The 27,482-nt window shown below is 40.4% G+C and overlaps 1 protein-coding gene across 1 annotated transcript in view; it reads left to right on the top strand.

Annotated features, from left to right (window-relative positions):
- The first annotated feature begins 11,503 nt into the window (after window positions 1–11,503).
- GHR (growth hormone receptor) overlaps window positions 11,504–27,482 on the top strand; it is a 281,266-nt gene continuing 265,287 nt past the window's right edge. Inside the window, exon 1 of the mRNA XM_061189228.1 lies at window positions 11,504–11,983. The gene's annotated coding sequence lies outside the window, so the exon portion shown is untranslated. The remainder of the gene's footprint in view (window positions 11,984–27,482) is intronic.

Here is a 27,482-nt window from a genome sequence, read left to right on the forward strand (position 1 = left end):
ACACCAGCCTGAATGGGCATCATCAGAAAATCTACAAACAACAAATGCTGGAGAGGGTGTGGAGAAAAAGGAACCCTCTTGCACTGTTGGTGGGAATGTAAATTGATACAGCCACTATGGAAAACAGTATGGAGGTTCCTTAAAAAACTAAAAATAGAACTACCATATGACCCAGCAATCCGATTACTGGGCATATACCCGGAGAAAACCATAATTCAAAAAGACACATGCACCCCAATGTTCATTGCAGAACTATTTACAAGAGCCAGGTCATGGAAGCAACCTAAATGCCCATCGTCAGATGAATGGATTAAGAAGATGTGGTATATATGTACAATGGAATATTACTCAGCCATAAAAAGGAACGAAATTGGGTCATTTGTAGAGACGTGGATGGATCTAGAGCCTGTCATACAGAGTGAAGTAAGTCAAAGAGGAAAACAAATACGTATATTAACGCATATATGTGGAACCTAGAAAAATGGTACAGATGAACCGGTTTGCAGGGCAGAAATAGAGACACAGATGCAGAGAACAAACGTATGGCCACCAAGGGGGAAAAGTGGTGGGGAGGGGGTGGTGTGATGAATTGGGAGATTGGGATTGACATATATACACTAATATGTATAAAATGGATAACTAATAAGAACCTGCTGTATAAAAAAATAAATAAAATATAATTCAAAAAAAAGATCCTTCACAGCGCTACTGTTTCTGAGCTGCCTCTGTTGTTCTACACTGGGAAGATAGGGCAGCAAGACAGTGGAGTAGGTTTTATGTCCCCAGCTTTTTGGAAGAAAAGTAACTGTAACAATTGAATCTGAGAAGAAACAAACCATAGTCTGTTAGGCTTTGCTTCTGTACAACATTGCTAAACCTCTCACTGCAATGACCCAGAAGTGTTTCCACCAATTTCATAACTTCTAAATCTAAACTACACTAACACCATCCCCAGGCCTGACCAGACCAGCCTCTTTTCTGGCATATTTAGAATATCTATTTTTAAAAGAATCATCTCCAGCTTCTAACTAAAACCTTTCATTTGGGTAGAAATGTAAGTATCACAAAGCACATCATATGCAGAGCATTCAAGCAGAAAAGCTACCATGTCTTCTTTGAAATCCACCAGGGAGCAAGAATTACAGAGTTTTTCCTTAGTAAATTCTGTGCCCAGATAAATTAACAAAGTACAGATTACCTCCTGAGCTAAACTCTTTTTCATGATAGCATAATCCAACCTTAACCTAGGATGTGCCAAGAAGTCTAACAACTCCTCCCCAGGAAAGAATGCACGTCTCCTCCCTGACTTGTGCTGAGACGATAATCTGCTGGGCACAGAGATGGAGTGCCAGCACTCAGAAGAAATAAAAGAAACTGATTATAGTGGGAGCTGGAATGAGTGACCAGCCTTATCGCACTGTGAACTCTTCCTTTCTTCAGAATATACAAATAAGTTGGGTCTGTATTAAGCCTATGGGAAGGGAGGCCTTATGGGGATTTTTAACATAACCATCATTCTCTGTGAGTCATTTTTGCTTGAATGGTTTTAAGACCTCTCAAGAAAGTTGGGTTAATAACAATGCCAATTTTTTTTCCTTTTTTTTTTTTTACATCTTTATTGGAGTGTAATTGCTTTACAATGTTGTGTTAGTTTCTGCTGTATAACAAAGCGAATCAGCTATATGTATACATATATCCCCATATCCCCTCCCTCTTGCGTCTCCCTCCCACCCTCCCTATCCCACCCCTCTAGGTGGTCACAAAGCTCCGAGCTGATCTCCCTGTGCTATGGAGCTGCTTCCCACTAGCTATCTATTTTACATTTGGTGGTGTATTTATGTCAGTGCTACTCCCTCACCAAATTTTAATGTAAACAATTCTTACTGAAAGTAAAACTCTCTAATCTATTGCTTTGTGTTGTTAATGGAAGACAGTTTTCAGCCTTAGTTTGAGTCAAAGTAGTTGACTTAGTTTGGCTATACTACCTGTTTCTTAAACCAAAGCAGTTGTATTACTTTCACCTTTATAAAAAATCATTGCTTTTTAAAAAATTACAGAAGTTGTCTTTGCTCACTGAAAAAAAATCTAAAAAATCAAAACTATATAAAGACTGAATTTGTGAAAGTTTTAAACTCACTAGAAAATTCAAACAGTACACAATACTATATGAAATACAGAGTGAATATTCACCTTTCCCCACTTGCCCTTTCCCATATCCCCTCTCTAGGGGTAACCCAGATCTTTTGCTATGCATTTTTACAAAAGTTGGTTCATACTTTAGTTTTCTGCAACTATTTTTATTTAATAATAGATCACTAACAGCAGCCCATATCAGTGAAGACTGGTCTATCTCATTCTTTGTATATTTGCATCCCACTCCATTGTATAAACTTTTGATTTAATTGATTATACTAAGGAGTATTTTGTCATCAGATTGTCTCTATTGCTATTAAATATGGAATAAATATCGTTGTCCATATGTCTTTTTACTCGGGTAGATGTTACTGTTGGACAATCCCAGAAGTAGAATCGATGGTTCAAAGGGTATGCAGAATTTAAGAGGGAAGAGATATGGGAACATATGTATATGTAAAACTGATTCACTTTGTTATAAAGCAGAAACTAACACACCATTGTAAAGCAATTATACTCCAATAAAGATGTTAAAAAAAAAAAAGGGTATGCAGAATTTAAATTTTTATATATGTTGCCAAATTGTCTTTTGAAAATGTTACTAACCATACATTACCATCATTATATGGGAGTGTGCCTTTCCTCATGTACTTGCCATTCTAGATGTTATCTCTTTTTTTAATTTAATTTTAATTTTAATTTTATATTGGGGTATAGTTGACTTACAATGTTTTGTTAGTTTCAGTTGTACAGAAAAGTTGTTGTTATACATATACATATATCCATTCTTTTTCAGATTCTTTTCCCATATAGGTTATTATAGAATATTGAGTAGAGTTCCCTGTGCTATACGGTAGGTCCTTATTGATTATCTATTTTATCAATCTTTCTGATGTGCTAATTCCCCATTTGGAAATCATTGAAAACGTTATTACCTTCAGAGACAAATTTCCAAATATGGAAATGTGATTTTATTTATTCCAACATTCTAAGTTTGAGAAAGATTTGGATGCATATTTTATATACCAAAAACTAAGAGGTGGAATAAGTGACTACACTAAGGAGGACTATGCATCAGCAGCTAAGAATCCTTTCTCCCATCTAATGGTCCCCAAATTGTTAAGAATTAAAACAGTGGTGGCGATCCCCAAGTTACTTTCAAGGTTTCAGTCTTTCCAACTTTTCAAGATTGAGTATAATGAGGTGAAATATCATAGGCTTTGAAGTCAGTTAGAACTGAGATCAAATCTCTACTCTCATTCTGAGTAAGTGAATGAATGCTCTCTTGGTTGGGTTTCCTCAAATGAAAAGTGGTGGTATTTGGGCTTATCTCAAGGCAGGGTTAACTATGTAAGGTAATAAATAGCCTGTGATGAGCAAATGGATAATATGACCATGTAAAAATTAAATATCTTTTCATAGAAACAATATACCATTTTAAAAAGTCAAAAGATAAACAATATAGAATCATTTTTAAATTGCTTTCATTCATATAATTTAGCAAAATTTTGTGAGTTTATAAGTATATACCTCTAAAAGTGGAATTTCTGGGTAAAAGAATACATGCATTTAAAACTTTATCAACATGCCAAATGATCCTGAAAATCGATTTTGCCTATTTACATTCTCAATCGACATTGAATAAGAATATCTTTGTCCCCACACCCTGACTAATAGTGCATATTATTAACATGTTTTATCTTTTCCAGTATGATAGATTTAAAAAAAAGTTTTTTATTGTTTTGATTTACAGTTTTAGCAGTGAATAAATTTGAGCATCTTTTCATATGTTTATAATTCTTTTTATTTTTCTATTTTTCTGTGAATTGTCTCTTCTTAATTATCTTTGAAATGTCTATTTTTCTATTGGGTAATTTGTCTGTTTTTTAGAAATCAGTTTTTAAGAGCTCTTTATAGGTTAATTAAGTCTTTCTTCTGTCTTATCTGTTGCAAATAAATTTTCATTCTATATTCTTTTGTGTTCATTTTTTTTTTACCATGGAAATATGTTATGTTTTAAAATTAAAATTCTAGAATATATATAAACATATATTATATTATGATATACCTATATCTGTGTATAATCACTTTCTTCTAATGCAAAATATACATTACCCATAATAAAGCCAGATAGGAAACATGAAACACCAAATTCCTGCCCACTGAGTGAAACTATGTTAACCCAATTTTATCTCACAGTGATCTGCAGCTCAATTTTGTATTTATATAGAGAGATTAATGAAAATGGGAATATAAGTGAACTTATACTTGGCACACAATCTCCTTCAAAATATGGAATTCTTGGGGAAAACCATAAATTAAGCAACTACTTTGTTTTAAAAATTATAACCACTTAATTCATCCCTGTGACTGTGTAAATAGTTTCTCATAAATTAATTTGTGGCTCATCTTAAATAAATATTTGAATTTTGAAAAGACTGTTCTACAAACGAAGCCTTAACCAAAAGAAGAGATTTTGACATTGGAATTGCATGCCCAGAAAGACAAATCTGGGGTACAGCAGTGTGAGAAGACAGTGGGGAACTTTATCAGAGAAACTTTGATGACCTTGATTCATGCCACAAAAATTGGGCTGCTGATTCCACCAGTCCTATTATGACCACTTTCAATAACTGAAAGTTACTAATACTGTTTATTTCTGCAAACTTATTTCTAGAGAGTGCTCTAAAGGGGAAAAAACAGGCTCTAAGTTGCGTTTTGATAATTTTCATTTTGGAATCAACACCCATCAGGCATCAAGCATGCAAATGTGGTTTAAAATGTTTATTAACTTTTTTGTGAGTTATAAACATAAGTGCAACAGTCGATGTATTTACAGTAAACCTAATAAACCTCCAGATAAGGCAGTAGTTAGGTCAATCTTTTACTTCAAGTAATCCCATGAAAGCCGAGAATTGTAAATAAATCTCAAATATCTTATTTATTCTGTTTTTTGTTTATCTGGATGGATTTTGTTCAAACTCTGGGACACATAGTTCCACAGATTAAGATTTTTATGAACTATGAGTGCAATTAAAACTTTAAATACCAGCATTCTCAAATCTAAGATATTACTAAATTAAAATAACTTTGAACCAAAACTTTCTGTGGTCGCTATGAAATAAATACTTTGTGTTCTTACCATTAAATTTTACCAATGGCTTTGAGTTAAAAAGGAGTTAAAGATGAGTGTGAGATTGCCTCTAATTTCTGGCAGCATTTTCCCACTTTGGTATCCGCACATGAATTCTCAGAGGGAAAGAATGTCCCTCAGTCTCGTCTTATACAACATCACTAATACATCATCCAGTCCACTATGTTGAGTCCCTGTATGATGACCTTCAGGAACAATTTCTTGTATGTTTTGGTTTCAGAAGAAGATGCACTTCTAAGCAATTCTTGGCTTTCACCCTATGGAAAGTATACATCTTATAATGGATCATGTCTTCTTATTTCTTATGGTCACAAAGAAGCTCAGAGCCAAAACTGTGGCCCACTTCTAGCAAATGAACAGGATGTTATAATATGCATTTCAAGAGCTAACGATCCTTGCCTGTTATCTTAGTTTTATACCTTATTTTTCTTCCATTCCCATTTTCTCATTTGTTTTATTTATTCTTCTTCATGGCTTATATATTTCTCCAGAAGGCACCTCAAATCCTCTTTTAGAAGATGGGGGCTAGGAAAATACTAAACAGATAGAAATAAATAAGGCAAATAAATAATAAAATAGATAATAAGGCATATAGACAGAATAAAAACTGTCTATTATTATATATAAAACTTACATAATAAATTGATGAGAGGTAGTACCTCATCTCACATTGTACAATGGATGTGTTTCTAGAATGTTGCTTATGAATCAAATTATTTTAAAGTGAATTATACATTTAATCTACTAGAGGAGCTAGTAGAATGGCATTATGAAATGCCATTCAAGCATTTCATAAAGCACAGAATTTTAGTATCATATGAATACTCAACTTCTGATATAGATGAGGTCTTTGTTATGCAGATTCAGGTTTTATGTTCCCTGATTTAAAAGAAAACTATTTACAAATGGAGTATAACCTTTAAAAGTTGCGAATCACTATGTTGTACACACGAAACATAATATTGTAAATCAACTATACCTCAATTAAAAAAGAAAACTAGAGTGTAAAACTGTAAAAGTCCTTGTTCTTTCATTCCCCCTACTCCCTCCCACTTTCTAAAATTTTTCACTCCCTAGAGGAAAACACAGTTAATAATCTAATGTAATTTTTCCATATAATTTAAGAAATTAATATTCATATCAACAATATATATTATACAGAGAGAGAGATTGGGGGAAATTTTTAAAGTTTTCTGTGGTCTGCTGGTTTAAAAACAGAAGATAGACAAAATTGTTGGCGTGGATAACTGGAGAAACTGCGGAGGAGTCCCAAGAATGGACTTGACCCAGAAAGGCTCTGGGTTCCTATCCAACTCCTATAACTACCTAATTGCATGATTTGGTCCAGTTGCTTTGCTTCTTTAACCAGCTTCCTCACTGATAGAGGATAATCACACCTTCTTCATGGGACTGCTGTGAAGAAAAATCGACATAATTGCTGTGAATGTGCTTGGAATACTCTATAGCGTTAGGAAAACGTATGAGAAAAAAATTTATGAAGCAAATTTAATTTCAACAGACATTCTGATTTATTATTTGCCTACAACAGTTGAGACCTATTTGACTTAGCTCTCAAATTCTTTTATCCAAGATATTATGAGTTCCTCTGGTTAATACGTCTCAGCTTTCACCTGGTTCAGCAAGTGCTGCAGAGGGCCAGTGACCTTGAGTAAAGTTCTGTTACCCTGCAAGCCCTCTCTTGCCTCAAGGAGTTCTCCAGCAGTTCCTCCCCTCACCTGACCTTACCTGGTTTCACTGGGTAGACAATGGGTGGCAGGCAGGTCTGTTCCTTTCGTATGCAAAGCATTCAGTATTCTTCCTCTTGGGTTTTCATTATGCCCTGGAGAAGTCTGATTAGCAAACTAGATTGATAGTTTATTTAGTAGTTGGAAATACTCTGTGTGCCTAATTTCTATAAAATTGCTATGAAAAACTTTTTCATACCTGCTCAGATCCCTTTCTCATTCACATCTTTTTTTGCTTTTATAGTCCCACCTCTTTTAAAAATAAAGAGGATAGAAGGAAAGAACCAAGCAATATGTGAAGATAAAAAGTAGGAGAGGATTGAATGTGAAAGAAAAGAAGGGATGGAAATGCCCTGATCATGGTAAGGTTGCTAAATTCACTTCCTCGGATTGTAGGCTGAGTGACAACAGATGGAAGTTGGATCAGAGCTGGGGGCTCCCACCACATCTACTGGACTCCAAGGCTTCTGCCATTTCCATTACTCCAGAACACCTAGTTGGAAGCTCATGGCCCTCCTCTATCTTGTGGTGACCATAATGGGATTGAATTTGATACTGGGAACAGCAATTTATGAAGGATTTTGATGAATTGAAGTGTATACTAAGGTGGAGGTCCAGCATGGTGTAGGGTCTGGAAACCTCATCACATGAAAAGTAGTGGGAAGACCTGCATGTGTTTGGCCTGGAGGAGGGGTAACTTACGGTGAGACATGCGGAAAGTGTGTCTCATGAAAAAAAGCAAATTTAAATTTCTAATTTTTCCCTATGTGCTCTAGAGATAGAATCAGGTATAAATAATAGAATAGCAGATTCTGGCTAAAGTACTCTTAACAAATGGTGCAGTCACAAAATGGAACTTGGTTCCCAATGAGGGAGCTAATGGGTTACTCATCAATATAATTATCCAGACAGAAGCTGGAGGACCATCTATCAGATGCTTTTTAAAAACAAGCTTTTGCATTTGGTGGGAGGATAGAGAAAATAATCTCAAAATATTAAAAAAAATTTTTTTAATTTTTGCACTTAAGTCATTTAAAGGGGAACATTCATTCACGAGTCTCTGTTGAGACCTATCTTGTCTGGCTCCTTTCCACCCACTGGCTGCACATGGCTGGCATTGCCCAGGTCCTGAGCTTTTCTGGGGGTGGCTCTGAGTCCACTAGAGAGAGTTCAGGCAAACATATTCCTTTTAGTTTTTAAGAGCTCTGAATTGAAATACCTATTTTTTGAAATTCATAAAATAAATGGTGATTTTAAGCTTTAGTTCTGGCTCTGGGACCACCTCATAAGTCTTGGCTAAGAATTTCCAGATCATGAAATAGTTTTTCCCCTGTTGCCTTTCAATAGGGGAAAGAAAAGGTAAATACATTCCTCAGCTGTTTCCTTCCCTTCATGATTCCCCTGCCATCTTCTCAACCAAGGCAATTGAGGGCGGGGGCTGGGGACAGGCGTGGGGAAAGTCAAGGGTGCGCTTCCAGGGTGTTCACAGCATCACATGATCAACTCCACAATATGCTGCTGAGTCCTGGGCAAGGAAGGAATTCCCAGCATTCTTCCACCTGTTACCTGGCTTTCCTGAAACCCTTATCCTACTATAGTTTCCTTTGAGCAGCACTTCAGTGATTTACCTATTTATTATGTCGATTATTGTTCACTGTCTCTCCCAAATAGAATGTAAGCCCCATGAAGGCAAGGTCTTTGTGAACAGGCCATGTAAGTTTTGTTCCCTGAGGCATCTTATGTTCATAGAACAAACCTGTCATGGTGCAGGCTCTTCAGCGTTTGTTGAAAGAACCTAGTGGATGGGAATTCAGTGTTAGTTTTCAAAAATCTTTTAAAGTAGGTGTGCTTTATTTCTAGAATCTTACTAATTTTACCAGTAAATATTGTATTAGTTTGGATCCCCCAGGAAAACAGGACCAGTAGGAGTTTGAGAGACTACAGCAGTAATCCAGGTGAAGGACTATGGTGGTTTGGACCAGATGTTAGGCATGGAGGGGTCAGGAAGTAACCCGATTTTGAATGTGGAGTGTGAGAAAATGTGGAGGATGGCAGTTCAGAGTTCTGTATAAAGATCTGGGTTTGAGATACAAATTTGGAAGTTCTACATTTTCATTCAATTTGGTTAAGCATTTATTGGGCATCGTACCATTTGCTGGGCACCAACGTAGACATTTTAGGTACGGATACTCAGAATATATAGTGCCTCCCTCAGAGGTCTCATAATTAATGGGAAAAGTAGACATATTAGTAAAAACTGAAATATTTAATACAAGTAGGTATAAAGACCCATGAGGATGCAGATGCAGGGATAGTTAATTAATTAATTCCACCTTTGGGAAAAGCCAGGCACTAAACAATTGAGCTGGAATTTGAAGGTTAAGGAGAATTTCCCTATATGGTCAAAGTAGGATATTCCAGGCAGCGGGGAAGGAATGGTAAGTACAGTTTCACATTTCATAAGGTAAATGTACTCTGGCATGCCTTAACTTGTAGCAAATTAGTTAATTCAGTACCTGATACATTTTCCCTCATAATCTGGAAAATATAAAGAGGCAAATACTACTATAGACCTATACATGATCATATATGAGATCAGAGGATCTCTATTCATGGGGCTTAAAAAGGACTGCCTTTCACGTAAGTTGCAAATTTATGTCTGGTTCCCTAATTTTTTATATTAACCAATGTTTTCTGTGCATGATGACCTTTCTCCCAAAGACGGAGCAGTCAGCTTCCCTGTCTCACAGAATGAAGGCTCCAGATGAACCCAGAGGAAGAAAGAAGGTAATCTTTCTTTGCTAAGCATGGCCCTGAAATCATCTCAGGGCATAAACGATAGAACTTAGAAAATATTTCGTGAGTCCCTCTGGCACCTGCTAGAAGATTCTCTGAGCTTGAGGGTGAGGGGGGCGGGTGAGAATGAGAAGGCATAGAAGGGATATAAAGAGAGAATTTGGCAGTGTCAGAGTCTGAAAGGCCAAATTGGAAGTTCATCTCAGAAGGAGTGGAGTCAGCATTCGTGGACTGCCTGTTCTCCACTTCTGCCAGTGCTGCCCTTTCAGCCAGCCTGGCAGTACTGACCACCCAGCAGGTGTTCTGCCTGCCTGTGCCCTAATCTCTCTCTATGTGGGCAATTCCCCTTTGAAAAACTCCAGACATTGGTAAGCACTCCTACTGCTCTAGCAAAGCATGGAACCCCAGAAATCAAGGGATTAGGGGCGGTTCTTAGGGAAAAGAAGCCTCATTATATTTGAGTGGGATACAGCTAGAGCAGGACCAGTTCAAGATCAACACCCATCCTGCCTCCTGCCTCAGGATGGGACAGTGTGGTCCACACCCCTACTAGAATCTTTCCCCCTCCTTTCATTCTGGGTGTCTTTGCCTTGAACAGTTGGGTTGTTGAGCCACAGCTGAGCACCAGAAAAGACTCGAAGGAACAGAATTTTCCACTTCTTTGATTCCTTTAAAAAGAAGGGTATCTTATGTGACATCTGCTGCCCGAATTCTTTGGTACTATGCTCCTTCCCTAGTCTTGGCCTCCCTGTACTATTTTCCATGCCCTGGGGATTTTTTATTCTAGTGCTAAGAAGCTTGGTTTCTTTAAGTTGTTGCTTAAACATTTCTCTCTGGGTATATATTTGGCTTTGTGTCTGGGAACCCTGTAAAAAAAATGTCATTTAGTAAGCCGAATCTGTTAAATAAATGACGTTACAACTGGCTGTCAGTAATAAAGTAAATAGTGAAAAGATAGCATGATGGGCTGCTCCGTCAGATCTCAGACAACCTGGAACTGGACTTTTGAACTTTCTACTCAGAAAAGCATGTGGTGACTGGGAGTTGGATGCTTTAACAAAATGACAGGCTTATGCAGAACGATATTGACTTTCTGAAGCACTTTGACAGCTTCTTCTCTCACTTTCTTTTCCCTGCAGTGGAATGAGGTGGGCAGGCTCGTATTTGACAGATGTCCAGCGCAAGGCATTTAAAAAACCACGTTCCCTAGGTTACACACAAGTACAGTTCTCAGGCCGAGGTCTGTGTCTGGACACCCTGCTTCCCTGTGTTCCAGTTTCTGGACATACCCCTATTCTAACATGCCTCGTGTACTTGGTAAATTACTTCATCTCTCTTGCCTCCTTTTTCTAACCTCTGAAGTAAGGTCCTTTAACTATCTTTTCACCATGCCCCAGGGAGCAGGAGTTTGGAAATTGGTTGCAGGTGTAAAGAGGCAATGTTCGGTTTGCCAATTACGCTTTTCAAGCTGTCTTGTCCGTTTCCCCCCCTCCCTCCCCCCCCGCCCCCATTCCAGCAGAAAGCTCACCTTTCTGTAAGCGTTCCCTTGAATTTGTTGACTGCATTTAGGTTCTTTTAGGTCCTGCCTTCTTTTTGGGAACAGGGGTGGGCGGAGAGGAAGGAAGTGTCCTGCAACTACCAATATTTTCCTCTAGGAGGAGCCGCGCAGCCCAGATGAGAGTGACACGCACCAACTCCAACTCCTCGCCGGGGAACGCTTCATCCCAGTTCCGCGGAGTGCTCGGCCCGAACTGCGCTCGGCCCCTCCCCAGCGGGTCTCGAACCAGCCGCCCTGAGCTCCCGCTTCCCCTCGCTGCGGTAGCCCGGTCCCGAGGGCGGCGGGCCGGGCGCGGCGTGACCCCTAGTGAACGGCGCCCGCCGGTTCTCACCCCTCCCCTCCCCTCCCATCCTCCCTTCCCGTTTCACCCCTCCCCTCCCCCCTCCCCAAGCCTGACAGCCCGGGAGCTGCCAAGCAGGGCGCAGCCATGGGAAGAGGAGGCGGTCTAGGGAGCGGCGGCGGCGGCAGCGGCGGCTGCTGTTGAGCCGAGGCAGCGGCGAGGACCCCGGGCTGGGGCCGCGCAGGCCGGAGGGCCCCGCGCCCTCGGCCCCAGCGCGGCCGCGAACCGCGCTCTCTCTCCGGAGGCGAGCCTCAGAGGTACTGGAAGGGAGCGCCGGAATCGGGCTCTTATTTTCCCCATGTTGTGTCGGGGGGCCTGGGAGTGGAGCCTGGGACGCCAGTTGTTTATGAAAGTGGGGATCTGTCTTATGTATTTACACGGATAATTTTTGTCCTGGTGACTTGGGGGTTGGCACTGCTCCCCTTCTCTTCACCAAGAAGTTGTTTTCTGCTGGTGGGTAGTTGTAACCCGATCCACGCTCTGGACGTGTGCGTGTGTGTATGTGTAAGTTGGTGGGGGCGTCAGGGAGTTGGGGGTGACAGGCGAACCATCCCACGCTGGCGCCTGCTCCCACCCGCGTTTGCGGTGCCCGGAGGGGCTTCCTCCGAAGCCAGTTTTGTTAAAGTCTTAGAAGTTTTGCGACTGTTTCTGTTTGACATCATCAGCCAGCCGGGCTGGGGCAGGAACTGCTGAGGCTTCGCTGCTAAGCGGGGAGAGGTCCCTGGCTGCGCCGCGGGAGGAGAGGGGAGGTTGTTCGGCTGTGCGCCTCTACACCGCGCGCTCCTTCCCAAAGCGCACCACCCTTGCGCGTTTCTGCGGACTGCAGCCGCGCATTGGCACCGGCGGAGCTGGGGTCAGTTAGAGTCACGGCCACCAGTCTCCATGAGCTGGGGTGGGTGGAGATCGTGGCGAGCCGAACTCCTCCAGCCCTGAACACACTCGTGGTTATGAAATCAACCAGGCTTAAAGTTTTGACAGAACTGCCCGAGGCAAGAGAGCCGCGCGGGTGAGTGGGGTAGCGACGGGTCTGGGGAGACGACTCGGACGGCGCGCAGAGGGTGCTGGGCAGGGTCACCCACTTGCGGGTGCACAGGGAAGTCTATTTTGGGGTGAGTGCTTTATATATGAGCCGGAGCGGGGGGTACGCCTGCTGGGGCCATGCCGTGGGAGTGGGTGGCCCGGCGCAGGGTCAGTGGGCTGAATGGGTGTACGTGCGCGCTGTGTGTGTGCGCGCGGTGTGTGTGCGCCTGGGGGGGCGTGTCGGAGCCTGAGCCAGTAGGGTGTGCAGGGGGGTTGGGGGGAGGAGGCCAGAGAGGTGCCGCCCGCCTGTTTGTGCCGCCAGGAGACCTTGGAAGGGACAGGGGAAGGTAACGGGAGGCCAGAGGGTTGGGAAGTCGCAGGAGTTTCTGTACAGGATTTAAGTACCACGGACTTTAAAATACTAATCCCTTTGCCTACGAAAGGCTGGAGGTGGAGGTTTCTGGAGCTCTCAGGAGACCTGCATAGGAGGACGGAGGGTCTAGGAGACGTGTGAATGTGTGGGTCCAGAAGCCCGGAGACGCGGACCCAGGTTGGATCCGTGGATCTGAGATTCCCAGGGTACTGTTGTCCACAGCCTCTGGGGTGTTTAGACTCCCTGGTGTGTGTGCCTGGGAAGGCACTCATCTTTCCTCACAGTGGCAGTTCTGTGCCCTGAGCAGGTGGTGTCATCTTGGAAGTCCTCCTCTCTGGGGTGCCAGGGTATAGACCTTGGAGGTCTATAGTATTGAAACATTTCCAGAAATTAAAATGCTGGATAGGAACGAAATAAAATGATTTAGTAGGCAGAGTTGTTGGTTCCATCTTTTGTGTGATTGAGGATTCTTTTTCCTTTTGAGAAAAACAAAGCTCAGTGTTCCCAGATTAGATTTCAAGGGGTCTGGTCATTTGTGGTTTCCCTTCAGATGGACTTTAGATGGAGCTGGAAGGATGTGTTTTAAGCCCAGACACCACTGGAAAACTTCATTCGTAGCTTAAGTATGTCCCATCTCTCATCTTCTTCCACCCTTGTAAACTTTTTGCTTCACATGAGTCTAAGGAAAGTTGGTGAGTCAACATTCAGCTTTTCTTTTGGAGTAAATATATCACAGTGAAATTATAGCTTGGGTCTCCTGAATGGCATGGAAAACCAACACTTAATGGGCAGAGGTGTGAAATGAAAATCTATAAATGCATTGACAAAGCAACGACACGAGTGCATTTTTTTTCAAACTGAGCATAACTTTGCCTTGCAAATATTTGTTCTAGGCAGAGTTTGGGGCTGTGTTTTTGATTGTTAGTTTTTAAACAGCAGACTTCACATCATAAACCTCTTAAAAATGGATTCTAGATGCCTTTTCTGTGCTATCTCTGGTGCCTGTGTTAACAGATGTTTACGGTGCTTAGTAACCTATGGAATTGTGTTGAGTATCTTGTTAGCTCAAGACAAAATGTTTATAGCATAATGTAATAAATGAGCCCTAGCTGCACTCTGCTTCTGCTAAGCGCGTGAAGCACCCCAGCATGGAAACAAATCTTGAAGTTGGTCCAACTTGGCGAGCCTTTTTGGCTATCTGCTGGTAAGCGTTGTTAATGTAAAGATAAATCTGAGTGATACACTGAGAATGTGGCACAGCAAATTGTGTAGCTTAGAAAAAAGGCATGGGTTATATTTTTTTAAATCTGCTAATCTTAAGCTTCTCTGGTCATTCCGCTGGTAAATTGCACAATTCTGGAGATTTGGTTTACTTTCAGGGAAGACATTTTTTAAAAGTATGTCAATAATGAAAATAACTTCTATTTTTTAGTGTGTTCACATGCGTCCATACAAACCATCACTTTTTCTTCTTAAGAAAGAAAACCCTATAATATCTGTGGTAATGACAAATAATATGAGTATTCAAATCACGTAATCACTTTCTGAATCTTGAATTGTTAAGAACTGAAGTTTGGTAAGGCTGAAGTCAGACCTTTGCTAATTGGGTAAACAAGGCAACACAGGATGTCTTTTTGGCAAGTGATTTTTTTCAACCCGGGACAATATAATGTAAACAATATACTCAATAACATGGTTGATTAGTATGATCACCGACTTTATAGGTAACTCTCTACTGGGGCAAGAACTTCTACTTCAGTAGCCCTCCATGTTAGTGGGCCAGCTTACCTCTCCTTGGAAATAATCAGATGGAAATCTTGCTTCCTCACTAGCCAGTCCATTCTAGGAGAGATTTATGTTTAGAAAGTTCTGCCTGTACTGAATCAACACTTTCTTCTGCTCACTGGCCTAGTATTAAGTTGCTGGAGCCACACGCAATGAATCTAATCTCTCTTCCCTTTAAGTGCTGTATTGGAAAACAAACAGTATGCTCCTTCTTCCTGGATTCTTTTTTGCCTGTTCTTGGAGCTATTCCTCACCCACTGTGGGGTGCCACCCTTTTCTGCCCTGACCAGTATGCCCTCGAGTCCACATTCTCTCCATCCCTCCTAATGTACGTCATCGAAAACATAGATGTGAAATCCTTAGTCCTGGACTTTCTATATCTGTTAAGTCAGCTTAATATTCATGAGCTGTTTTAGCCATCTCATTACACTGTTCACTAACCTCAAACCTGTAAACAACTCATTCTTTTCAGATTAGGAATCATCCACAGTCAAAACATTATGATAATAGTTTCAAAACATTTTTTCATGCCAGAACTCCCAATAAATCTGTAGAAAGTATAATACTGTGCAGGTAAGTAGAATTCTACATGCAGTGAAGACAGCTACCTAATTTCTTACCATCAAGGCATACCAAGCCCCAGAACAGCAGAAGTAGAATGTTCTGAAGACAAGCAAATTGCAACTGCATGTTACAGACAGGTAGAGACTACATTGCGAGGTATTCTTTTCATGGACCTCATTGTGTCTGTTTCCACGAGCATGAGTCAGTACTAGCAATCAGCATTTATTGAAGGCTTGTTCTATCCAAGTCCTAGACACTATGCCATCTGGCGCTAAATGAGGTGAAAGTACATCGGACAGAAACGCTTCTTCAGGCAACTGGGATTTAAGGTGTACATACAGGACATGAACTGAGTCAACAACCCCATCTTCCTCTGGAGGTAAATGCCTGCCAATGCGGCAGGGAAGTCTAGAGCAGGTATATCTGGCCGTCAGCCCTAAGGGAGTTCCCTGATGCTCCTCACTTACCAAGTCCTCGCCTTGGAGTAAGGAAGCAAAGCTGGTATATACAGGACACACAGGGGAGAGGGTGTGCTTCAAAGGCAACCACTTTGGGACCCATCAGAGCTCAGTTTGAGTCTGAGCTTTACCACCAACATGCAAATTAACTCCTCTGAGACTCACTTTTCTCCTCTGCGAGAATTCTAATGCCTACCGCCTGGGGCTGAGGCATTTCCACACAACGTCTGTAGCATTTATGGCCTGTACTCCGCATTAGACACCTATCTGTTATGATTGATTTCTCTTTTGTGTATCCGTCTGAGGCTTCTTGACTAAATTATGAGTTTCCCAGCTGAGAATCTGACACAGATGAGAATCTTCTGTCTTCCTGCAGGAAATGTTTATGGTTGACGATGATGACAATGTTGTTTGTTTCAGCAAGTCTGGATGTGAAAGAAATGACCATTTCTTCTTGGCAAAGAGAGAAAACGAACCTGTGATATAGACTGACATCTGGGCCTATCAGAAGGCCCTACTGTGTGCACAGACCTTCAGTCAGGACAAGGGGCCAATGAGAGTCTTGTGCTCTTAGATGAAATTGTCCGTGCTGTCCCCCTCGTGTGTGTGTGTGTGTGTGTGTGTGTGTGTGTGTTTGCAGTAAGAGTCGTCACTCATCCCCCTTGCATATTACATTTGCTTCTTTGCTTTATTCTGTTCTCATATAAAGGGAGGAAATAATCAATGATAAAGTGAACTTTTTAAAGTTCAGAAATCAATTTCACTACTCCCTACCTCATATCCACCCTCCCCCCGCCAAAAAAAAATTATAGTAGACCCACTGATAAGTATTTGGACATATAAGTTCTAAACCAAAGTTCAACTTTGATATAAGAAACCTGCAAGTTAGGATGGCATCATGGGAAATAATAGTAAACTAGGGTGTCAGGAAACCTGGGTCCCCTCTAAACTCTGCCTCTAACAGGCTTTGTAATTGTTGCAAACTACTGAATTTCTTGGGTTTCATGTTTCTTACACATTAATAACAAATAAACAACAACAAAAAAAGAGGAGTAAACAAGATGACCTCTTAGGATTCTTTTCAGGGCTATGTTTGAATCCATCAAATTATTGAATTTCTCTCTTCTCTCAGCTCTTTTGGGGCTTTGCTTGAATGTCTGCGGGAACACCTATTTCATTCATTTTCAGTTTCATGGTCTACTTTTTACATATGTGTCTTCCTTGCTAGGCTGTGGGTTTTTCAAGAGCAGAAAATAAATTTTATTCATTTTTATATTTTTCCACTCTGCTGAATGCTGTAAACATAGCAGTTGTGGGAAGAGTGTTAGTTGAATTAATGTGGGCTGCTTTAGACAGTCAAGCTATAATTTGTATCACTTATTTAACAATATACAACAATTTTGAATATAAGCATCAGGAAATAGTGTTTGCTGATTCTTTTCCCTTACCATTAATTTTTCTTTTAGTCAATGAAGTAAAACAGTTAAAAATGTAATCACACCTGTGCTTCCAGCTCCCGTTCTACACAATACCAGCTCATCACGGTCTGATGCAGGAGGTCTTTCTGAAGTAGTTTCTTTCCTTTTGTTGTTGGTTTTGCTTTGAGCTAAAGAAAATTCCATGATGAGTACCAGACTCTTAAAAGAAGGATGACAGAGAGGGTCATTGTTTAGTCTCAACTTCTTCGTTGGGTGTTTCTCACTACCTTTTAATATAGGTAAATGAAGCCTTAGGTCAGGCACAAATTTCACTTACTAATGATTCATAGGAAGGCAGTGATTTTTGTCAGAAATTGTTGGGCTGTGTGTTTTTAATTAGCATCTCAACTTACCTTCAAATATTCCATTCCAAAATCAGTAGATAATTTCTTCTACAGAGTCCTTAAAACTTCCAGATGTGTTTACTGCTCTGATTAGGGCTTGTGTCTCTTGTTATTGACTAGACTTCGGTCAGTTTTCTTTAGAAGAATATCATTATAATCCCAGTGAATTATTCTTCTTATATTGTGAATTCATTTAAACATAAACAAGTCTATCCCCAGCTGGCTGGGCTTCTAAGTGGAAAGTGTATCCTAGGGAAAACACTCACTTCATGGAGATTTGGCGCCGGTGGTAGAAAGCACCCTGATAAATCCCTCAGTCAGCACTAGAACCAAAAGGGCTTGCAAATTGAACAGGTGCTTTGATGTATTTATCTATGGTGGACAGCCTGCTATGCTAGACGTTTGCTATAATAACTCCTTGATTGTATCCTCAGTTGTTTATCAAATGAAACATTTAAAGTAGTATATAATTAAAAACCTTAAAAGAGGCATCCCTCTCTGTTCCTTTAGTATATTAGAAATATGATAGTCAATGGTACAAAGAAAAACTCTTTTTTTTTTCTTGTTTAAAAAATGTACTTTATCATAGTAAGCATCGCATCCATCTTTTTTATCTTTGAGTGGCCATATAAAAAAAAAAACGTAGAGTGAGACCATTACAAAACAGAGGCTTACATAGTTCTCTCCCCGTGCTCATTAAAATAGAAGGTGCTACCGTGATGCAGAAAATAGCTCATCTCAAGTTTGATGACGGCTGATGAGTCTTCAGTCAGACTGCCAATTTTGATTGCTATGGGTCAGGAAATCAGCCTTTGTCCTTGGTCAGGATGATGGCATATGATCCTACTTCACCCTATCAGCTGCTTCTTTGGACATCTTCAAGCTATGTTATTGTTATCCCAGAAAATCTCAATTTGGTAAAGCAAAGTAAAGAGGAGCCTTGAAAAGCATATGTGAAGGAGAAATAAAAAGATTCCTAAAGACAAAACCTCTACAATGGCTTCTTCCCAAAGGAGGAGAAGAAAATACCAGAATCCCTGGACAAGATGATGATGACTGAAGAAAAGACACCATTTTTATACCTAGCAAGTCTGAAATATTAAAGAAAGAGCAGCAAAATGAAGAAGAAGGATTTCTTTCCTATCAGCAGTCAGTGTAGCATCTTATTTCCAATAGGGACATTGGCAAAACAGTACTCTGCTTGTCATAGAATAAACATTCAATAAATATTTTATTAATGATGTTAGTATGTAGTAAAACACAGAGAGAAATTGAATTGTTGACAAGAAGTATGTGGAGAGTTGGGGACAAAGGGACGTGGATAGGATCGGGTGATAACTAGGATCTAAGCTCGTAATGCAAATTTGGTATATTTCTCCTTAGATTAATGATGGCACCCAAACCTGATGACCAACTTTCCAAAGTGGATCTTGTTCAGGGCCTTGGAAACATCTAGAAGTTTTTAATATTTGAAGCAAGACGGAGACATTTTGAATTTTTCTGTAGGACTCAGTAGGACTGGGGAGACACATCCAGTTTGCCAGCTCAGCATTCCATTGAAGGGATATCCTGTAACCTCCTTTCTCATTGCATAGTCCAGAGTTTTTCTTTACACCTTCATGATTCCACTGGACCCCGTTCCTGCTTGAACTCCTAATTTGTTGATGAAAATTTGGTGAGGTGGGATTTCTATAACTTTGGGAATTCTCTATCTTTGATATACATTTTATTTTAAAAAAAAAGCTTTTGACTGTGGGAAATTTTACATAAACAAAGTAAAGAAAATAGTATTTTGAGCCTCAGGTACCCATTACTCAGCTTCCAGAATCATCAATATTTTGCTAATCTTCTTTCATCTTTCCACCGTGCCCCTGAGTATTTTAAAGCAGTCTTAGACATCTTGTCCTTTCCTTTTGTAGATGTAAATATTATACTTTAGGATGCATATCTAACAAGTAAGCCTCCTATTTTTAATAACTGCATGGTCTGTATTTTATGGAGGATAGAGAGATAATACTTTATGAAAGGACATTATCCTCTTCAGGCCTGACTCTGTGATATGATGGAGGTGTGATTGTGTGTGTGTGTGTGTGTGTACACACACATTTATACACATACGCATCCATGTAGGACTGGTCCTCTTTTGTAATTCAGGCCCCAGCTCAAATGTCACCCTCTCAAAAGGACTTCTCTGACCCCTAGCTAGAGTAACCTTTCCCCAACTAGGTCATGCTATCGTATAACCCTGTTTTAGTTTCTTCACAGCACTTATCACTATCTAATATTATCTTATTTATTAATTTCTTTTTCTATTTTTTGTCCATCTCCACCAACAAAAATGTAAGCTCCCTAATAGTAGAGACCTTTTCTGTTCACTTTATATCCCATAGAAAATCCTTCGTAAGTTTTGGTTGAATGAATGCATTTTAGTAGTTAATGGAAGTTTTGTTAGCATTCTTCCAAAAATTTATTTTCCCTCCACACGTCCAAAAATGCATGACTTTCATGTGCCAATTCCTAGTGTATTTATAATTTGGTGAGATTTCCTCATGGTATGGAATGAGGGACCAAAGATAATCCAGGTTAGTTATAATATCTCTCCATAAATGACCTTAAACTGATATATTCAATAGCCACTTCACTTGATCAGCAAATATAGTTATGAGTAGCATCTCGGTTTGGATTTCTCCCAGAAGAAAGCCATAACACAAGGATTCAGGTAAAAGTTTATTTGAGAAAGTGAAAAAAGGAAGCGAAAGGAGCCAATAAAGGGTGTGTTATGAAGCAAGTTACCGTCATTGGCAACTGGAGTTTGTCATCTTCCTGGAGAGATTTTGGGAGCCCAGGCAAAACACACACCTGAGCCCTCTCACCCAAGGTTGAAAGAGTTTGAATAATTTACCCACCAACTTCCATCAGTCACTAATTCCTTGTCACTAACATTCAGGAGGGCAAAGCAATCTCGAGATGCAAGAGAGAACCTTCAGGCAGAGAAATACAGGTGCTGGCAGTTAGAAATTAGGCAGTGTGCCCTATTAGGGGTAAGAGGGCATGGTTGGGGAAGGGACAGGCATCTTGCATTGGATAACACAGTATGATTTTTTAAAATAAACTTTTTATTTCTCCACTTGCCCATCCCCTATCCTTGGTGCCTTTTGATGGGCATGCAGTCTTTGACAAAACTGTATTATGAAACATGCATGGTATATTTCTTAGTAAGCTGGATTAACTGTCAGCCTTGGATCTGTGGAACATTTTCAGAGCCTAACTAACAATTGTAAAACCTGTTATCTTGATATACACATACATTGACCATAAAGCTCATCAGAAAGTTACCCCATGCTCTAATAATAAAGTTTTGATCCAGGGCCAATTATAGGCTTGGAAGCAAAGCACCTCTATAGAGCAGGCATTGATGTTGTGTAATAATTCAAATATTTTATTATTTTATAATGTGTTTAAGTCTGGATAGTTAACCTCCATTTCTCAGTCTTTCCATAGTTACTATACTTTTTTTTTTTTTTTTTTACATATTACATGAAGGATATGGAATATTCAGTGAAATCTTTGACTGAGCTTTATACTTGCAATAGCCCAACTGAAAATTACCCTTGGTTGCCTTGGAACTTGGGGCATAAAATTCAGAAGAAATTTTTATAAATTATTCAGGCTTTGACTCGGGAAGATAAACAACATGGATATCTAGGCTAACCAATGCTTAAATTCCTCTAACCTCTAATTCTAAATTCAGAAAAGAATAGGCTTTAAGGTTTTTTGTTAATTTTTGCTTTGATTACAAGCTGTTGGAAGCTTAGAGTTAGTATCTAATAACACAATCTATGTAAAACACAAATTATTGGCTCAGAATGAGATCTAACTTCTAAGAAGATACAAAGGGACAATCATGTAAAAATGGTCTTTGTTTTCTTAGAAGGAATAAACAGGGATTGACTGAAAGGTAATCCCTTCAGATTCTAATGTTTAAAGCATTGCACATTTTTAAAGGAGAAAAAGCATTACCTTTCAGATCACATGTATGAAACTGTTTACTTAAATGGCTACCTTAGGTTGGCATGGTTTTAAACCATGACCTTTAATCAAATGGTCAAAGGACCATTTGACCTTTGACCTTTGTGTTTGTGATACAGGCACAATCTGTTAATGCAGATTTACAAACTGTGCTCCAGCAAGCCCCCTCAGGGCCCTTGGGGTGTCCAGAGCAGAGGGCCAAGCTGGCTGCACTGCATGCTTCCCACCCGCAGAGTGCCGTGCTTTCATCTGTTGCATACACAACACTTCTGAGAACATTTAAGTTGAAGGAACAGCCTCTGTTCTTTAAAAAAGCAGGCAAACAAAAATATTTAAACTGTTATATATTTCCTTATTTTGTTTAGACTGCTTTTCTGACCACTTCTCTTTAGGAAGTACTTCTTCTCTTTAGGAAGCCCTTGAATTTCTAGAGGAAAAACTAGCTTTTCTATGTCACATTAGCTTTTCTATGTCTAACTTCAGATTTACTTTCGTAACAGTGAGATTGTAAGCTCCTACAGGGCAAAGGACTGTGTATTCTTTACTCGGCGGGCACTCAGTAGTTTGCTTCACCAATAACTGTTGTATGGGCAACATTAAGGAAGTGCTTACTATTACCAGGGGCTATTCCAAGGCCTTTTTTCATGTTATGTTATTTAATCCCACACAAAACCCCCATGAGCCACCTGATTCTGCATTTGGTGAAACTATGACATAGGGAAGTTAAATTTATGCAAGGACCCACAGCTGTAAGTAGCACAGTCAAGATTTAAACACAGCTCTTCCTAATTCCAAATGTGGCCAACTCCCATGCTTCTAGCCATTGCCTATGTGGTGGTTTTAAAAATATGTCCACAAATTCTTTGATACTCTTCCCATCAAGAGGTGGAGTCCAGGTTTCCCTCCCTCGGAGTGGGGGCTGGACTTAGTGACTCATTTCTAACGAACAGAATAATGTAGAAGTGAAGATGTGCAACTTTGGAGACTAAATCATTCAAAGGCACTGTGGCTTCTGTCTTGGTTGCTCTGTCTTTTGGACCGTTCATGCTGGGGGAAACCAACAGCCATGTTTTGAGCTGCCCTATGGAGAGGCCCACATGGAAAGAAAGTGAGGGAGTCCCATGGCCGGTGTGGAATGAAGAGCTCAGGCCCCCAACCCAATAGCCAACTTGAAGCCTCTTGACAGCAGCCACCGTAAGAGTGACCTTGGAGGTGGAGCCTTGAGCACCAGTCCAGCCTCAGAATGACTGCCGTCCCCTCCCTGCCAACAACTTGACTGCAACCTTGTGAAAGACCCTGAGCCAGAATCACCCAGCGAAGCTTCTTCTAGGTCCCTGCCCCTAGACTGTAAGATAATAAATGCTTGTTGTTTTAAACTGCTAAATTTTGAGTTAACTTGTTATGCAGTAATAGATAGCTAAGGCAGCCTAACACTGCCTTGATCACTAAAAAAAAAATTGTTTTAATTTTATTAAATCTTAAATTTTGAAATATTGATCCAGCAAGGAGACATTTTCCAGAAAAAAACAGCTGCCAAATGTGAGTAGTAAAATATTAATGCCCCGTTAACATAATAGTTATAATGACTTCCCTGGGATTGGGATTTTGTAATTCAAAGGACAACTGCCTTAAAAGTCCATGATTTAAAAGGAAGGGTATAATAATAACCACATTGTTGAAGAGAGCATTTTGAACTTTTAAAAAATTCTTGTGGGAAAACTCAGGAAGTATTTTGTTTGGTAAGTTATCACTCAAAATCTTAAATTGTCAGGAGCACGCTTGCACTTTACATTATTTAAAGAGGGATATAAAACAAAGTTGAATTTTAACCTCTTACCTAGTGATTTCACTCAACTTTTCAAAGGGGGTCCTAAAAGCTCATAGGTCAAGCCGTGTCTTGGTTTGCTCTGCCTGCCAAATTGAATTAACTCTGCTTTATGGCCACTTGCAGTTTAATAAATTACTTGGACTTTGATTAATATCTTTTGAGCTTAAGCCCAAGAATTTGTATAAGACTTTGGGACATAGTACTGTAAACTTATTTAAAGATGGACTCTCAGAGCTGGAAGGGATAGGTTAGTGTTGGTTTTAGTACATGTATAGGTTCTGAATTTGGAGCATTTTAAGATCCTTATGGAAGATCCTAAATTATTTGCCTTTTTAAAAAATATGTGAAAGTGATTTTTTTCTTATATATCTACAAAGTAAGTGATTTAAGTAAGTTAAGGAATTCATTCATGAAGCAGATATGGCTAGTTCTTGTTTGGTTTTCAGAATGAATTATAGACACTGGTTTTCCTTCCCTACATTGGAGAACACAGATCAGACCCTGCTAGTCCTTCCCTTTCAATGTTTTTTCCTCCATGCAGCCTATACCCTGAAAAAGTATTTAAAAAATACTTTTTATATTGAACTGGACTTGAAAGTTTATGCTTGACCTTGATTCTGGGTTTGTGCTGCAGTGGAGGATAAAGATGAATATTGATAGCCTGAGTATAGTATAAAGATCTATCATTACTATAATTCATTCATTCAGTCACTCACAAACCACGCCTTAATTCAGTCTATACTTTGCCCAGCAGAGCAGGAGACTAGGTACTAGAATACTACCACATGGTAAGCAACTCAGACATAGCCTCTGCCTCACAGGAGTTCATGGTCTAGAATGGAGCAGGACATTAGCCAAGTATAATTAAAAACAGTTTTAAGTACTGTGGAATAAAAGTATAAGGAGACATGATTCAGGTTGGGGCTTGGTGGTTGGGGAAGGCTTTCAAAAGAAGATATTTGAAATCTAAAGGAGTAGAAGTAGGAGGAGGAAGGAAGAGCAATCTGGGCAGAGGGAACAGGAGCCAGAAAGGTACCCAGTACTGTTGAGAACCAAAAACAGTCAGTGTGGCCAGAGCCCAGAGAGCAAGGAACATGGCCTAAGAAGAGGCCAGAGAAGGAAGCAGGGACTGTATCTCACATGGTCTTGCAGGCTGCACTGTAGTCTTTATCAATAGAAAGGGAAATAGAAAACCATGGAAGGTTTTGAAGCAAAATGGTAACACAATCAGGTTTGCATTTGAAGGAGGTCACTTGGCTCCATAATGAAGGATGGATGGAGGAGGAGTGGACAGAGGTGTTCAGGGAGATGGGTTCTGAATCTGTTGGAGGCCAGAGGTGTTGGTAGCATGGGCCAGAGTGGTGGTGATGAAGATGGGGAGAAGTGGAGAGATTTACTGTTACTTATGGTTAATAGATATACCACTTATTTATGAAGGAAAGTAGACTGGACTTCGTGCTGACTTGGATATGATTGTGTGAGGGACGCCATGGAAAACTCCCCGGTATTTGGCTTCTTCAGGGGAACGGGGAACACTGGAGGGAGACCAGGCATAGGTTAGGAGAAAGTATTTTGGTTTGGGGCCATTTTCAGTTGGAGGCCTCTTTAAGACATCCGTAAGGAGATTCCGTGTGGTCTCGGTCCTGGATCAGAGGTGTCTGGAGGTATAAATTTGGAAGTCAGGGGTTTAGACACAGTATTGAAGCCACAAAGGTATCACTCTTAGCTCTCAGAGTGAAAATGGAGTGAGAGAAGAAAGCATAGCTCTGAGCCATGAGGAATTCCAACATTTAAAAGCCACGTGGAGGAAAAGCTGACAAATAAGAATGAAAAGTGTGACAGAGAAAATGCTAGAGTGTCATCTCAGAGGCCAGGGAAAGAGAATCATTTAAGATGCTGCTGAGGGGTAAAGTAAAAAGGGCCCTGTAAGTGTCCTTTGGGTTAGTAAAGTGATGTCTGGAAGGACTTTAGGGAGAGCTGGGCTGGTGTAATGATGGAGCAGAGGCCAGAATGAAGCGTCCTGGGGAGCGGGGGGAGTGAACAAAGGGGCACAGCGGATAGAGATAGCTCAAGACATTTGGCTCTGGAGGGGAACAAAAGGATGGAGCTTTAACTAGAGGAGGAAATAGCGTTAAGGGAGAGGTTTCTAAAGTTAGGAGACCCAAGCTTGTCTAAGGGTTGATGGGAAAGAGCAATGGGGAGGATGAGGGTTGAAGCGAGAGAAAGGGTGGGTAATCAATCGTGCAGGATTCCCAAGAAGATAGAAGGGGTTCCACTCTGAGGACAGCTGGAGGAATCAGAGAGGAGAGAGGATTCCTTCCCTTCTGTGCTAGGAGGGAAGAAGGGAAGGGTGCAGATGCCGAGGTGTGGTAGCTGCAAGTTAAAGGCGTCTCTATGAAATGGCTTCTTTGAAAAGTAGCTGAATGGGAGAGAGAAAGGGATGGCATGCTGGCAAAGAAAGGAAGTAGTTTCAGATTTTTGAGGAGGACAGAGAAAGCTTGAATATATGAAAGGGAGTAAATTAGTAAAGCTTAGTAGGATCCCTAGTCATTTCTTGAAGGCCCAGTTGAGGCTGATGGTCACAAATTCATGGTGATACACTGTTAAAAGAATTATAAAGTATTTGATGCTTTCTGGAGGCATTCAGCCATTGCCAAGCACAGGGAAAGTGGGATCATCTAGGCCTAAGGTTTTGTCAGAGAGCTGTGATGAAAAGATGGCAGCAGCAAGGGAGCCTCTGAAATGATCAACCAGGAATCTAAGCTGGTTAAGAAAAAACAGTTAAGACAGGAGAGAGAGAGAGTAGAAGTCAGAGTAGTTGGTTAAATGTGATAGAAGAATAGAGGTCAGCGATCAGAACAGGATGCTGCACCCCAGAACAAAGAAATTTGAATCTTTAAGGGTGGGGCCCGTAGATGATTTAAAGCTCACTGGTGATTCCGGTGCTTTTTTTTAAAGGAATATAAGGATGTAGTATAAAAAAAAAAACCAGGAATATGATGAAGTGATTGTTATTAAGCCCATAATGATAAAAGATACTAGCAGCATGAAATCAAGATGAAGACACAATTAGAGAAAGCAGTCAAAAAAAAGTGTGCCTTTAAAATAAAACAAAAACTGTAGAACCATGCATTTCCTTCTTCACAGACTAAAGTCGTAGGTCTTGCCCTCTTGCTCATTCTCTTTGATGTTTGAAGTCCACAGCAAAGAAGGAAAAATTATTATAGAGAAGCTAGTACAATTCAGGACAAATTATCTGGTGTTTTGGGATTTGACTGATGAAAACAGGAACTAGAAACATGGTAATTTGTTCACTACAGTCTCTTTGGAGGGACAGCACTTTGGCTCACTTGGCATGGGATGGTGTCAGTCTGGCTGCAGAAGTCTGAATGTGAGGCTTGGGTTCCTATAAGGGGCCTGCTTGGCCCTCAGTTAGCCTAGATCCCTGGACTCAGTGGCTCTATCATGGTCCACTCACTTTGCAACGGTGTCAGAATTTTATTAATTGAAATCACATATGAAAGTATAATACATTAATTTTTTTCCTGGAATTCAGTAATAAGGATCGTCACTGCCACATTTTTTCAGCTCAGACGACTCACTTCTGTTCTCTACATATTAAATAGAAGGTCATTGTATAGTTCACGTCTGGCTAAGTGGAGTGCTTATGAAATGTACAGGGTTCATAGGCATAACGACTGCCTAAGAAAGCCCAGCAAATCTAGCTAGATACTCCTACCCCCAGCCCATAGCCCTTATCTGTCATTCCATAAATTTCATGTCAAGGGCATTTTCTAGAGAAGATGATCATAAGAAGATTCAGGTAGACCTGAAGCAGGTTGTGAAAACTCTGGCATGTTTTACCATGGTATTAGGG

This window comes from Eubalaena glacialis, chromosome 4, assembly GCF_028564815.1.
Source record: "Eubalaena glacialis isolate mEubGla1 chromosome 4, mEubGla1.1.hap2.+ XY, whole genome shotgun sequence".
NCBI classification, from domain to species: domain Eukaryota; kingdom Metazoa; phylum Chordata; class Mammalia; order Artiodactyla; family Balaenidae; genus Eubalaena; species Eubalaena glacialis.